Genomic DNA, 12,909 nt, shown 5'->3' with positions numbered 1-12,909 from the left:
TACATTTACATTACATTTATGCATTTGGCAGTGCTTTTATCCAAAGTGACTTACAAGTGAGGCAGAGTACAACACAAGCAAAAACCCATAAGGAGTCAACAATATTAGAAGCACTGCATGACCAGCTTTCTTTCTTTCTTTTTTTTACAATAGGGAAACAGTTTTGAGACATGAGAAATTTCTTTAGGCGGTAGTATTTCAGATGTTCAGGTGAGAGCAGAAGCTTGTGTCTTCAGATGTTGCTTGAAGACAGAGAGGGACTCAGCAGAACGGATGGAAGTGGAACTTATTCTACCATCAGGAGACAATCTTCGGAGAAAGTTCTGGATAGTGATTTTGATGCAATGGGACCACCAGACACCGTTTGGCAGCAGAGTGTAGTAGTCAGGAGGGAACATGGGCTTGTAGTAGTGGGTTCAGGTAGGTAGGTGCAGTTTTGTTGGTCGTCCTATAATATCATTATCTCTCTGTAGCGAAGGGCGAGAGCAGTCACCCCACCCAGCCTTGAACCTGGGTCTACGAGGGACCAAACATGCGAATTTGATCGCGACACCAAAGAGCCAGGCTGGTTGGTATGGCAGTCAGAGCGCATACTCAACCAGCACTCCGTCACACTGCCCTCCCCTTCGGGAAGTGCGCCCATGCACTTCACGCACCACGGTGTCCCTCGCGCATTCCCCACTGTATCCATCCCAGGGTGTCCCACTCACTGGTGCTTCACCTATCTCTGGGGTCCCTCACACCGTGCTTCACCCATCTCTGGGTCTCTTCACCCATCACTCTCATAATATTATATTTTTTCAGGAACAATTCCAACCTATCCATTATGATGAATTCCAAAATTTTAGGGATTCTTGTTGATGTTGTATAAATAATGTCTCTTAGTTCCTTTAGTACTTTTTGGTATGTACTTTCAGGGCCTGACCTTGTTGCACTGATTTAAAGATTTATTCGTGTTTTGGCTTTGGCAATTTCTCCAGTATTCCAGTTCACAGCCAATAATATCTAATTTTTCTGTATTAGACAGAACTGTAGGCATCCATGTAGGATCCTCCTTGGTGAAGCTGGTGTAACTTTCCTGTTTCTGCAATATTGAAAGAAGTTCTTAGGATTACTTTTTGCATCATTCATAACTTGCTTTTCATTAGACTTTTTGGACTTACTTATCTCTTAAGATCAGCGTGTATTATCCAGTGTTACTAGGTACTTATTGATGGGACTGCCTTTTTAAGTATAATCACTTCATCAGCTCCTACTAATTACCACAAAGTACCACATACAACATCAAACAATTGCAAAGGACTTTTCACAATTTTTTTTTACCAAGTTATGGCAGTTATTCAACCTCATAATAATCATTTTAAAAGCATTTGTCCAGTAGACGGTGCTATAGAAAGCCAGTTATGTTACCATTATTGTCAAACACATTAAGATAAGTTTGCTAGACTGTCCTCATCATATTGTTTTGGTATTATGCTATGAGAATCCAGTTATAGCTTTTACACTCTGTGCACTCTGAGAATGTACACATTCATTAACACACACATAACCTTACTCTGTAATTGATATGTAAGGAATTCATTTAACAGTTGACCCAATCATTCCATCTATTAAATCTTCTTGAGTACTAGTATACCTGATTTAACCTGTGAAATAATAATCAAGACCTTTAATAATTTAAAAAGGTTTTATGCTTTTATGGCTGAATACATCAAATACACAGCTGAGAGTCCCTGACCCTGAGGGCAGAATATTGACAATAGCGAAGCTGGGTTTTGGTTGGTTTAGCAATTGAAGATATATGATGGGAATATTATCTTCGTGCATTTGTGAGTGTTCAATGAAGGGTTAAAGTCTGTAATGATGCAACAAAAAAATTTAAAAGATTAAAAAAATTTAAAAGATTAAAATGTGGCTTTAAAAGATGTGACTAAAACTAGACTAAATGTCCAGAGTTTTCTAAACTAAAACTACGAAGGGAGAAATGACTAAAATGAGACTAAGACTAATATGTATTTTAGACAAAAGAATAAGACTAACACAAAATCTAAAAAAGCTGCCAAAATTAACATTAGGAGTAAGGTGGATAGATTGTCTTGTTTGTTGTCTTGAAGCTTGTTTATGGTGTGAGTGTATGTGTCACGATTCAGGCAAGGACTCAGTCGCAGACCACAGGAGCGTCGAATTCTGGGCGGTTTAATAAACGCAGGCAGGATCGTAAAACGAGAAACAAGCAGGGTCAAAACCAGAGAGGCAGTCCGAGGGCAATCCAGGGTCAGGGAAACAGGAGCAGGCAGGGTCGAACACCGGGCAGGCAGAACAATCGGGCGATAAGGGCAAAACGGCAGGCAGGAATCAGGTCAAGCAACAAACAGGTCAGGAAATTAAATAAACGCACAGACGAAATACGGCGGGGATGAAACAGGTGAAATACACGCTGTTACGAACTAGCAACAGGACAGGGACACATGGGGAAGATATAGAGCAGGGCTAACAAGGGACTAACAAGGGAATGGGAAGCAGGTGTGCAGGCAATCAGGCGGTGGGAGATCAGGCGGGGAGCAGGGCAGGGCTAGAACACAAGGAAAACAAAAGCACATGGACAGGAAAAACAAAAACACCACAGCTAAGGGGGCGGAGCACTGACAGTATGTGATGTATGTACCCAAAATATGATTGATTAAATGATGTGAGATGTACAGATGTTATTGTTTGCAATGAGTCACACCACAGGGCCATTGTAGTTATCACTGTATGAAAACTCCCAAAAGCTCCCTGTGCTGTATATGTATGGAGTATGCCCCTGTTATCTCAATCTATCTATCGCAGTCTCAGCAGATCCATTTTGTTATCCAGTGAGCGAACATTGGCCAGAAAGAGCAATGAAATAGCTGGCCTGTTCGCCGTAGCTTTTAACTTGGCTAACAGGCCGGCCCGCTTGCCCCTCTTCTGCTTCCGTGCACACCGCTTTCTCTTGCCACTGAGCCGCTGTAGTCTGCTACGCCAGTCCACTGCCGCAGGGCATTGTGTACTCAGGAGCTGCGGTCTGCCGAGCGCCGCTATGAGCTCCGGTGGAAGTGAAGCGGGTGAGTTGATGTTAATGTACAGAAGTTCGGTTGGACTATACCTCTTTGGCCTAGTTGCACTGGTCTTGTTGTTTGCCCACTTACTCACGTTAAAAGAGAAGTCACTAACACCGGGAGCTGGAGAAGCCGCTGCACTGCTGCGTGCCGCCATCTTGAAAAGAACCAGAAACCCTGAATGCAGAGATCCGCTCTCTGCTGAAAGCCCGCGACTCCGCGTTCAGGTCTGGTGATGCATCCGCACTCATAGCAGCAAGGAGAAACCTCACTGCAGACATAAAGAGGGCCAAAGCTACATATGCTCTCAAAATCCAGGGTCCCTTCTCCACCAACGACCCCCAGAGCATGTGGAGGGGCATCAAGGGCATCATAGACTACACCAGAAGAGACGCAGAATGCCCCAGGGACCCGTCACTTCCTGATGCCCTTAACACCTTTTATGCCCGTTTTGAGGATTCCAACACCTCTCCTGGCTCCAGGCTTACCCTCCCACCAGGTGAGCTGCTCCTCATCGTGACTGCAGCAGATGTGAGGAGGTCCCTGCAGAGAGTCAACCCCCGCAAAGCTGCAGGCCCAGACAACATCCCAGGCCGGGTCCTCAGGGACTACGCACACCAGCTTTCAGAGGTGCTGATGGACATCTTTAACACTTCACTTTCCCAGGCGATTGTCCCAACGTGCCTCAAGACCGCTACCATTATCCCTGTCCAAAGAGCTCATCAGTGTAATGCCTGAATGACTACCGCCCTGTTGCACTCACCCCAATAATCGTGAAGTCCTTCAAACGGCTGGTCATGGCACACATGAAGAAGACCATTGACGTCACAGCTGACCCCCACCAGTACACATACAGACAGAACCATTCCACCACAGATGCCATCTCATCTGTGGTTCATCTGGCCCTCACTTACTTAGAGAGTAAGGACTCATATGTCAGACTACTCTTCCTGGACTTCAGTTCAACACCATCATCCCACAAACCCTGACTGATAAACTGGCACTACTCGGACTGAGCCCATCCTTGTGCAACTGGGTTCTGGACTTTTTAACAAATAGGCCCCAGACCATCAGAATCCACAACGTTTGATCCTCCCCCATCATCCTCAACACCAGCTCCCCCCAGGGATGTGTCCTGAGCCCTCTCCTGTACACACTTCTGACCTATGACTGCTCAGCCAAGCATCCGAGCAATCATATTGTGAAGTTTGCTGACGACACAACAGTGGTGGGACTCATCACTCACAGCGATGAGTCCAAGTACAGGATGGAAGTAGAAAAACTGGAGGCCTGGTGCAAAGTTAACAACCTCTCCATCAATGTTAAGTAAACGAAGGAGATGATTGTGGACTTCAGAAAGACCAGCACCACTCCCCCTCCCCTCCACATCGGGGGAGCAGCTGTTGAGGTGGTATCCTGCTTCAAATACCTGGGGGTGCACATAACTGACAATCTCACCTGCAGCACCAATTCAACCAGCATAGTGAAGAAGGCCCAAAAACGCCTCTACTTCTTGAGGAGGCTGAAACGCACGGGCCTTGGCACCTCAGTCCTCATCTCATTCTACAGGTGTGTGGTGGAGAGCATCCTCACTTCCTGCATCTCTGTGTGGTACGGTAACTGCTCTGGTAAAGACTGCACAGAAGATCATCGGCAGCAGCCTACCCACCACCGGTGATATTTATAGCAGCAGGTGCAGGAAAAGGCCTCCTGCATCATGAGGGACTCTACACACCCAGCCAACGGACTGTTTGCCCCCCTCCCTTCAGGCAGGAGGCTACGCAGCATCAAGGCCAGAACCACCAGGCTGAGGAACAGCTTCTTCCCAGACGCTGTGAGACTGACAAACTCTGGGACTCACTGAACAATTCATCACTCCACATCTGGGCATCTTTACCCACCAGGGCATTGCTGCGATCTCTTAGACTGAAACCTTGCACTTTGCACTTTAAGTCTGGATCTCACAGAGAACTGCTGCTATAATTGAACATTTTCTTTTTGCTGCTATACTGACTACTCTGCTCACTTGCACTCATATTTATATATTTATTTACCTATTTAATCTTTATTAGTGTGCTATTTTGTGCTTCCTCTTTTTATTGTTCTTCCTGATATTGTTATCATAATTATTCCAAAGCGGGACCTGAGTACCTCATTTCGTTCCCTGTCATGCACAACATGTCGAGGAATGACAATAAAACATCCTTATCCTTATCCTTATCCTTATCCTATGCTGTCAGGGTGCTTGGTTAGATGTGCAGGTAGTGTTGTGTCATCAGAGGTACTCAATTTCTTATCAGTTGTTTTCCTTTGGCAGGGGATGGGATTTGTCCAACTCAGGCCACACATCACCTGCTAAAAAATGTTATAATTGTATGGGAACATTACTTTGCACTTCAATGGCTTTCATCAGCTGGAGGTGGGGGGCAGTTCCATTTAATTTAACCTGAACAATAGGGAGACATGAACAGAAAAGGTAGGGATTTGAAAGAATGATTCCAATAGATTTCTGAGGCAGCTGTAAAAATTCATTTGATATTTTATTCAACCTTTGTCTTGCCAGTTCTCATTTTCAGTGTCTCATGCTTTTATTTGCAAGCACTGAGAAAAAGACTGTCAAAGAACTCACCTATGCTCACCTATAGCAGCAGTTGGAGGCAGGAACAAATGAAGAAATTATGGAGATTGTGAGCACATTTTCTTCACCTCATTATAACATTGACCATGTTCTTATTACTGGCAAAGCCTTACATCTTTTTCTATAATGAGTTGAAGAACACTCTTGATAATGTGTAATTTAGCTCTGATCTTCAGTCGAATGTAGAAGTTAGCTACAAACTGCTTCAAACTTTTATAAGAAACAAGTGATTCGATTAATTAGGATCAATGGCATGCTGGATTTAATTTATTTACACGTACTAATACATTTTCAATGCAGAATAAGTCTGGGGCATATGCTGTGTGTGAGCACAGTTTCTGTAGGCTGATTTATGTGGTTGAGCCATTATTGTGAAGGGAGCATCATGTCGCACTTTAAACTAATCATTATAGGAGCGTTGTGTTTGGCTTTATTGCTTAGCCTAATTGAAGATTATTCTTGCATTTACAAATAATTACATTGGAGTGCTTTATTACTTCATGGTTTTCACACAATATTCATTTGACTTTAATTATATACACAAGTGTAAAGTGATTTTGGAAGATTTTGTTGCATTTAGTGGCAGCAGGAAGGTATAGGGAGGCATGCAGGGCTACAGTATATATGCACCCTTATGTATGGAACACTCTCTGGGTCTTTAGTGTGATACTAGTGGTGTCAAGTGTTTTTTTTCTTATATTGAGATTTTGAAACCCCCAGTATCTCAGCCTATGTTTTACATAGTGTTCAAATGCTTTTTTTCAAATGCATAGTCTTCATACCAGTAATATTCTCAATCCATTAAACCAACATTTCTCAAACCTCTCCTGGGAGTACCACTTGTCCTGCATGTTTTAGATCTCTCCCTGCTCCAACACAGCTGATTCAAATGATCAGTTTGTTATTAGGCAGCTTCATGAGTTCATAACGAGTTGATCATTTGAATCAGCTGTGTTGGAGCAGGGAGAGATCTAAAACATGCAGGACAAGTGGTACTCCAGGAGAGGTTTGAGAAACGCTGCATTAAACCATTAAAGGGCAAATTATAAAATTTACATTTAAAATTATGTGTACAGTGGGGTATGTAACCTAAACAATTCCAATGAATACCTTGCTCAAGGACTCTGGACAACAGCAGTGAACCACAGTGAATTGAAACCAGCACTCTATTGGCTCCAAGACCAGTTTTTAAACCACTATACCAACATATTAAACACCCATATATTGTGTTTTAGTTGGATGCAGCTAGTTTGTCCACTGATGCTGTAGAAGGAGGCTTCAGTACTTGTCTTGACTGCCTGGTGGTGTGAGAGCAGAGCGGTGCTAAAGCATCTCTCTCTCTCTCTCTCTCTCTCTTTCTTTCTGGTCAGCGTGTGCAGGGAGCAGATATCGATTACCCATTTGTTTCCCGGTGCTGCCTCTAGCAGGGTCCTGACAGCAGGTAATGGCAAAGCGATGGGGAAGATCAGTGGGCTCCGCACTCTTGAACCAAGACTATCACACTTGTTCCACATTGTTTTCTCACTCATGCTTCCAAAGTCACTTGCTCCCCCTGCCCTTCTGATAAAGTAGATAAACGCCTGTGTCAATATGTGGAACGATATGTAATTAAGATCATATATATTCAAATATATTCCAATGTTAAAGCATGTTTCAGAAATGTTAGTTGTTGCTTCTTTCATGTGTTTAGTTCTTTCATGCAGTTTTTCTTAAGGCATGAGTGTGTTTTTGAGTGTGTGCATGTGTGCATGTATGTATGCGAACTTAACCGACACTTAATTCATTCAGTTCTACACAGGGTATCTCCATCCTTGGTCTGTAAAGCTTGTGCCTATAAACAGTGACTCGATTGCAGCAAACTCAACCAATAATGGATTGTCTTTGGGACTAATGGCTCAGGCTTTGAGAGCACACAATGCACCTGACACAGATAAGAGCTCACTGACTGGCTATCAGTTGCTGCTTATCACTCCACAGTCTTCCTCTTCAGTGCACAATCGCATCTCCTCTCAGAAATACGCTTACTTGACCTGAATCCTAAGTGACATGGGCTGATATTGTATTTCTCTGGATCACCTCTCTTTTGTCACCCTGTCTAATGGTCTGCTGATTGCTGTATGGCTTCTGTGCTTAAAAAAAAAAATAAATAAAAATAAAAAACGTGCTGAAACAGTGTCTGGTATTTCAGAAGTTCACTCACAAGGATTTCAAATAAACCAATCCTCTGAGAGTCTCTGGAATGCCCCTCTGACCAGGGTTACCAAGGAAACACAATTTTCACAGGGAGTGTGGAAGGGAAAGGTATAAGCTACTTCACCACCTGCTAAAAGGGCAGAATTGTTTTACATAGTTATGAAAATGATGTGCCACATTCAGCAGCATGGCTGTTGCCATGCTGTGCTTTCATCCCCCATGATTATGCCTCATAATTTTTGACATGGATTGCCTCTCTGCTTGAGCTGATGTAAAAGTAGGTGGCTGTCGACACCAATAAGTCGTGGCTGAGAGAGGCTGGACACTTGGAGGAGTGTTGAATCAGATGCAGTTGTCAGAGCAGTATGAATACATGCTAATAAATGAAAAAGACTGTTGATGGTTTTATTTCTTTTGGTTTGGCTGGAAATTTTAATGGCTGTGGGGGAGAAGATTCCAAAAGTGTTTGATGGCTGCTGGATTGTGAGCAACAGCTCTGATAATTCCACAGAGCAGTGTGGTCCTCTAGCAAGTATTGCAAAGGCAAATGTTAGAAGAGAGAAAACAGTGAATGAACCAACATTGCTCTGTAATTTCATCCAGTTCTCTGCAAGACTGCAAGACTTCTCATACCTTCAGGGGGTATATTTAATGACATAGTGGTGGCTAAATTACCACATGGAAAATCTAAAGATATGCAGTTTTTTCCCCCATATTCACCAAAATGTAATAGCATAGAAGCACCAGACAGAAAGAAATCTGCTGTTGTAATACTTAAACGAAGCATGTCCTAGTTTTCTGAAGCTGACTACTAAATTTTGTAGCGTATTGTCTGAATTCAATAATGCAAAAATGGTAATTACATAAAAGTTGTATCCTCTGGAACAATAATGTTACCCTGTTTTCTTCCCCTATTTATAATCATTTGGTCACCCTCTAAAGGCATGACAACCATAACACAGTGAAAGTTTCCACTATTTATTTATGTTTTATTTCCAATCAAACCACTGTATATCTTGCAAGTAGCTACAATGCACAGATCTTGCTGTAGGCTGATATATAATAAAGCTTAGGCTCTGTAGGCAGGTGAAGTATCAGGGTACTGGAGGATTTGTTATGATATATTACACAGGAAAATTGATGTGGAGAAGACAGGAAAAACCTTTGGTGCTTAGTAGGTTTATGATATGCCCCACTAGCAGATGGCATACCTATCAACCATTTGATCAATTATTGATTAATTTTACAGATTTGCTCTTATCTACGGTGAGTTACTCAGCTTACTACAGTACACTCATATGTATGGCTAGATATTTTTATGGCTGTGACATATCTGGATCTGTAAGGCAGCTAAAAATGACAGGTGCATGTAGTGATGCTTGTTCAACAATACGGTTAAAATTGCAATATATGGTATGTCAGTGTGAAAAAATTGAATGTGAATCACTTCTAAAAATTGGCCAGAAAGTTATTTAACACTAAATAGCTATAAGAATATTTTAATAAACACAGCACCTTTGTTTTATAGAGTACTGTGGACTGATTTCCCAGATTCTTCTTTTACTTTCAAGTGTTAGTGGAATTTTTGTTTATGCATTCTATACTCTGGTGTAATACAGATGTAATACAACACAAGTCAGTACAAGTCAGCCACTGCAAAGATAGATAATGAGATGGCTTGAGACATGCAGCATGGTATCAGAAATATTCACCCTGAACACATCAGGATGCATCACATTTTATTAAATCCCTCATGCATATGAGAGGCCTCATTTCCATATTACCCAGCAACCTGTTCAGTAGCTTCTCTCGATGTGATTTAAATGCATTACGATTTAAAAGAACTATGATGCAGTAAGTGGCTTGCACCATGCATTAACCCAAACACATATTATAGGAAATCACATCGAAGCCCTTGATGTTTTTCTTGAAACTGTTCATGTAGTACAGTTCATCTTTTTTCTGTGGCATATTACTGAGTTTCTTGCTTAAACTGTGGTTCAGCCATTTGGAGCGTGTAGCCTCTAAGAGAAGATTCAATCAACTCTCTTCACCCTGTTATGCCATCTAGCACCTTTCATAGATGTGAACATAATACACGGCTTCTCCTACCTTTCCACATCTGTTGCTATTTGTCATCCATTGCTGTGCTCACATAGCATGGTCTCCCCAGAAATAAAATGCAGCCAATATATCAGGCAGGCATAGCAACAGCTACATTTGCAAATATGTCTTCTTGGAACAGTCTTTTCATAAAATGCCACACAATTCTGTACTTTTTATTTAACCAACACCACTGTCCTACTTGCATCCATGGACACATGGATGTGTCCATGCATTGAACAACCTAATTTAAAAAATCAACAATATGTGCAATTTTGCAAAAAAAAAAAATTAAAAATGGCCTTTTAATGACAAATGACAAATGGATAATAAATATGGATAGTACAATGACAGCAAGAGTTTTCAGTTAAGCTCATCACCTACCTGGAACCTTATTAATGGTATGAGTATTTTCTAGTTCGATTTTTCATACTTAGGATTCTATTTAATGAAGAACATCAATAAATTCTGAGGACACTGTGTACTGTACATCCACTTGATCATTCTCCTCCTGGCAGCATCCAGTTAAGTCACTTTATTGTGCTAAAGGTTGTCTGAAAAGATTAACATATTATAGCAGCCACAGTTCAGGGCTTGACAGGTCTGTTTTAAGTTCAGTATATGTAGTATATTACTGAGCTCCTGTGGGTGGATGACTGACTGAGCTCCACTGTCTCTAACACAGGAACTCCCCCAGGGACTGCTTAGTCTCTTTCTGTTCACCTTGAACGCTGCAGATTTAATTTCGAAAGGAAACTAAGGTCATTCTTTGTGTGCAGCAGGACACATGTTCTATCAGAGTGTAGTGGTCAGATTTTTTTCTATGCCTATGTGTTCCGAGGCAGGAAGCTAAAACAAAAGGAACACTAATGAAATGAATAAATCAGTCAAGGTGGCAGGCTCCAGTACTGAAACGACTCTTGATACTCTTGAGGTTTTGTAGGTTATAGGTTAGAAAAGAAAACAATGTCCATTATTCAGAACAGGTGGCACCTCATTATTGCATACTGTACTAATGCTGCTGCAGAGCAATTTGAGCAGACATCACACTGCAGTTAAGTGGTCTACTGAAAGATTTAGGTGGTCATTTCTTTCTACAGCTATTAGGATATTTCATTATTTTCATAAGCTTAATATTCACGGTTTAGTCATGTTTAAAGTAGTCCTTCCCAGAATGCAGGCAACCAAGGCATAACATACAGACAGTCATTAAACATTTTGGATGATACTCTTAAGCAGTGCTTACAGCAATATATGTATCTGTCTGTATGCATGCATTCAGGTACAGTACAATAATTACATTTCATTTTATTACTACCACTGATAGGATTTTTTGTTTTATTTTTTCTCTCTGTGCATTTCATATATTTTTTCCTATGTGCACTGCTGTTGGCAAACAGGTTACCCCTTGGGGATTCATAAAGGAGATACCTATCTACCTACTCACCTATACAGTTGAGTGACAGAGCTTCTGCACTGAGTAGATGGACATCCCACTCAGTATTCAGTGATGGAGGCAGCTGTGCACAGGCCATGCAAAGCATTCTATGTTGATTCCCTGTAAATGCATTGGACAGACTTGATTTAGCTTTCTGCGTGTTTTTCTAATTGTCATTTTCCTGCTGTGGTAAGTGAATTACTGGTATGTTAATGGCAGCCTGTCCTATAATGAACTCTGTGGTAAGTGTGAGGCCCTAGTCTCTGGCTGATATTGACACTGCTTGGTCTTTAAACTAAACATTAGAGCATGCTAAACAGTAAATAGAAGGGCTGCATGAAACAAAATGTGTTAGCACATCACTTGAATCAACAAGACTTGAAAAAAGGTCACAAAAAAGGTTACATTTTGTTTTTCCCTTTGCTAAAGTCTCTGCTAAAGTGATGCCCTGGTGAAAGATCTTTTATTCCTACGCTGAACACACAATTCAGTGAAAGAAAAAGTGAACATTGCCTTACTGAAACCTTCAATATGAGATTGATTGTGAGGCTGTTTTTCATTCAAACAAACATGACAGGAAGTAAATATAAATTCCTACAATGGAAATCTGGCTAAGGTCCACCCCCTGAAGCCACTTGGCTTGGACATGGTTTTTTTTAATTTTCAGTAATACAAAACCTCACAACTGTCAAAACCTAGTTTGACAGTTAATTGTCATTTTACCAAACAAATACAAGTAGCAAATGATGAAATGCCAGTCATGCATCATTCGTTTTAACATCTAAAGAAAAGAAAATAACTGCACCGTACCTTAATCACATAAACAAACCCTTAATTTGTTATTTTTAATTTTTTGTAATTTTTTTGTAAATATTTTATATATGCTATGATTTAATCAGAAAGAGTGTATATTTAATTGTATTGGCTACTGTAATTAAATTCCAGCAAGAGAAAACTAATTTCTGAACTCTATCTTTCCAGGGTTTTAAGTCTAGCCACAGGTTTTGGCAAACATACTGTAGACAGGGACACTCACAAATGCAATGAACTTCAGAAAAGAACCTCATATGATGAATCTGTGATTGACATTGTTTTGTGCAATGTCAATGCACGCAAGATCAATTGCTTGGAGTATGTAATCATAAACTTTAGGCAGAGAATAACTCCTTGATGGAATGTAATGAAGGAAACTGTGGTGGCAGGGAAATTGCTCTTTTGATGCGCTTCAATCCATCATGCATCAGTGGTGCATGGTGGAAACCAATGTTGTCCCATAGTATGACATGTATGACTTCCACACTAGTTTGGCCAAGGTCAGGATGCTACTGATCCAGGGAAATGAGAGGTGTAGATGAGTGGAGATGTGGAACCCAGATTATGTTGCTCCAAGGTTTATTTATGACGTATGTTACCACACTTGGGTCTTCATCAGAACTAAGTAATGCATTTCTCACATA

The 12,909-nt window shown here is 41.2% G+C and overlaps 1 protein-coding gene across 2 annotated transcripts in view; it reads left to right on the top strand.

Annotated features, from left to right (window-relative positions):
• LOC118774310 (glutamate receptor ionotropic, kainate 4-like) overlaps positions 1-12,909 on the top strand; it is a 373,600-nt gene that overhangs the window by 168,470 nt on the left and 192,221 nt on the right. Inside the window, exon 1 of one of the 2 annotated variants that reach the window (XM_036523570.1) lies at positions 7,097-7,159. The exons of the other annotated variant lie outside the window; for it this stretch is intronic. The gene's annotated coding sequence lies outside the window, so the exon portion shown is untranslated. Of the gene's footprint in view, positions 1-7,096; positions 7,160-12,909 lie in introns of those variants that run through there. 2 annotated transcript variants of the gene reach the window in all.

This window comes from Megalops cyprinoides, chromosome 3, assembly GCF_013368585.1.
Source record: "Megalops cyprinoides isolate fMegCyp1 chromosome 3, fMegCyp1.pri, whole genome shotgun sequence".
Classification (NCBI taxonomy): domain Eukaryota; kingdom Metazoa; phylum Chordata; class Actinopteri; order Elopiformes; family Megalopidae; genus Megalops; species Megalops cyprinoides.
This window is presented reverse-complemented; position numbering and strand designations above follow the sequence as displayed.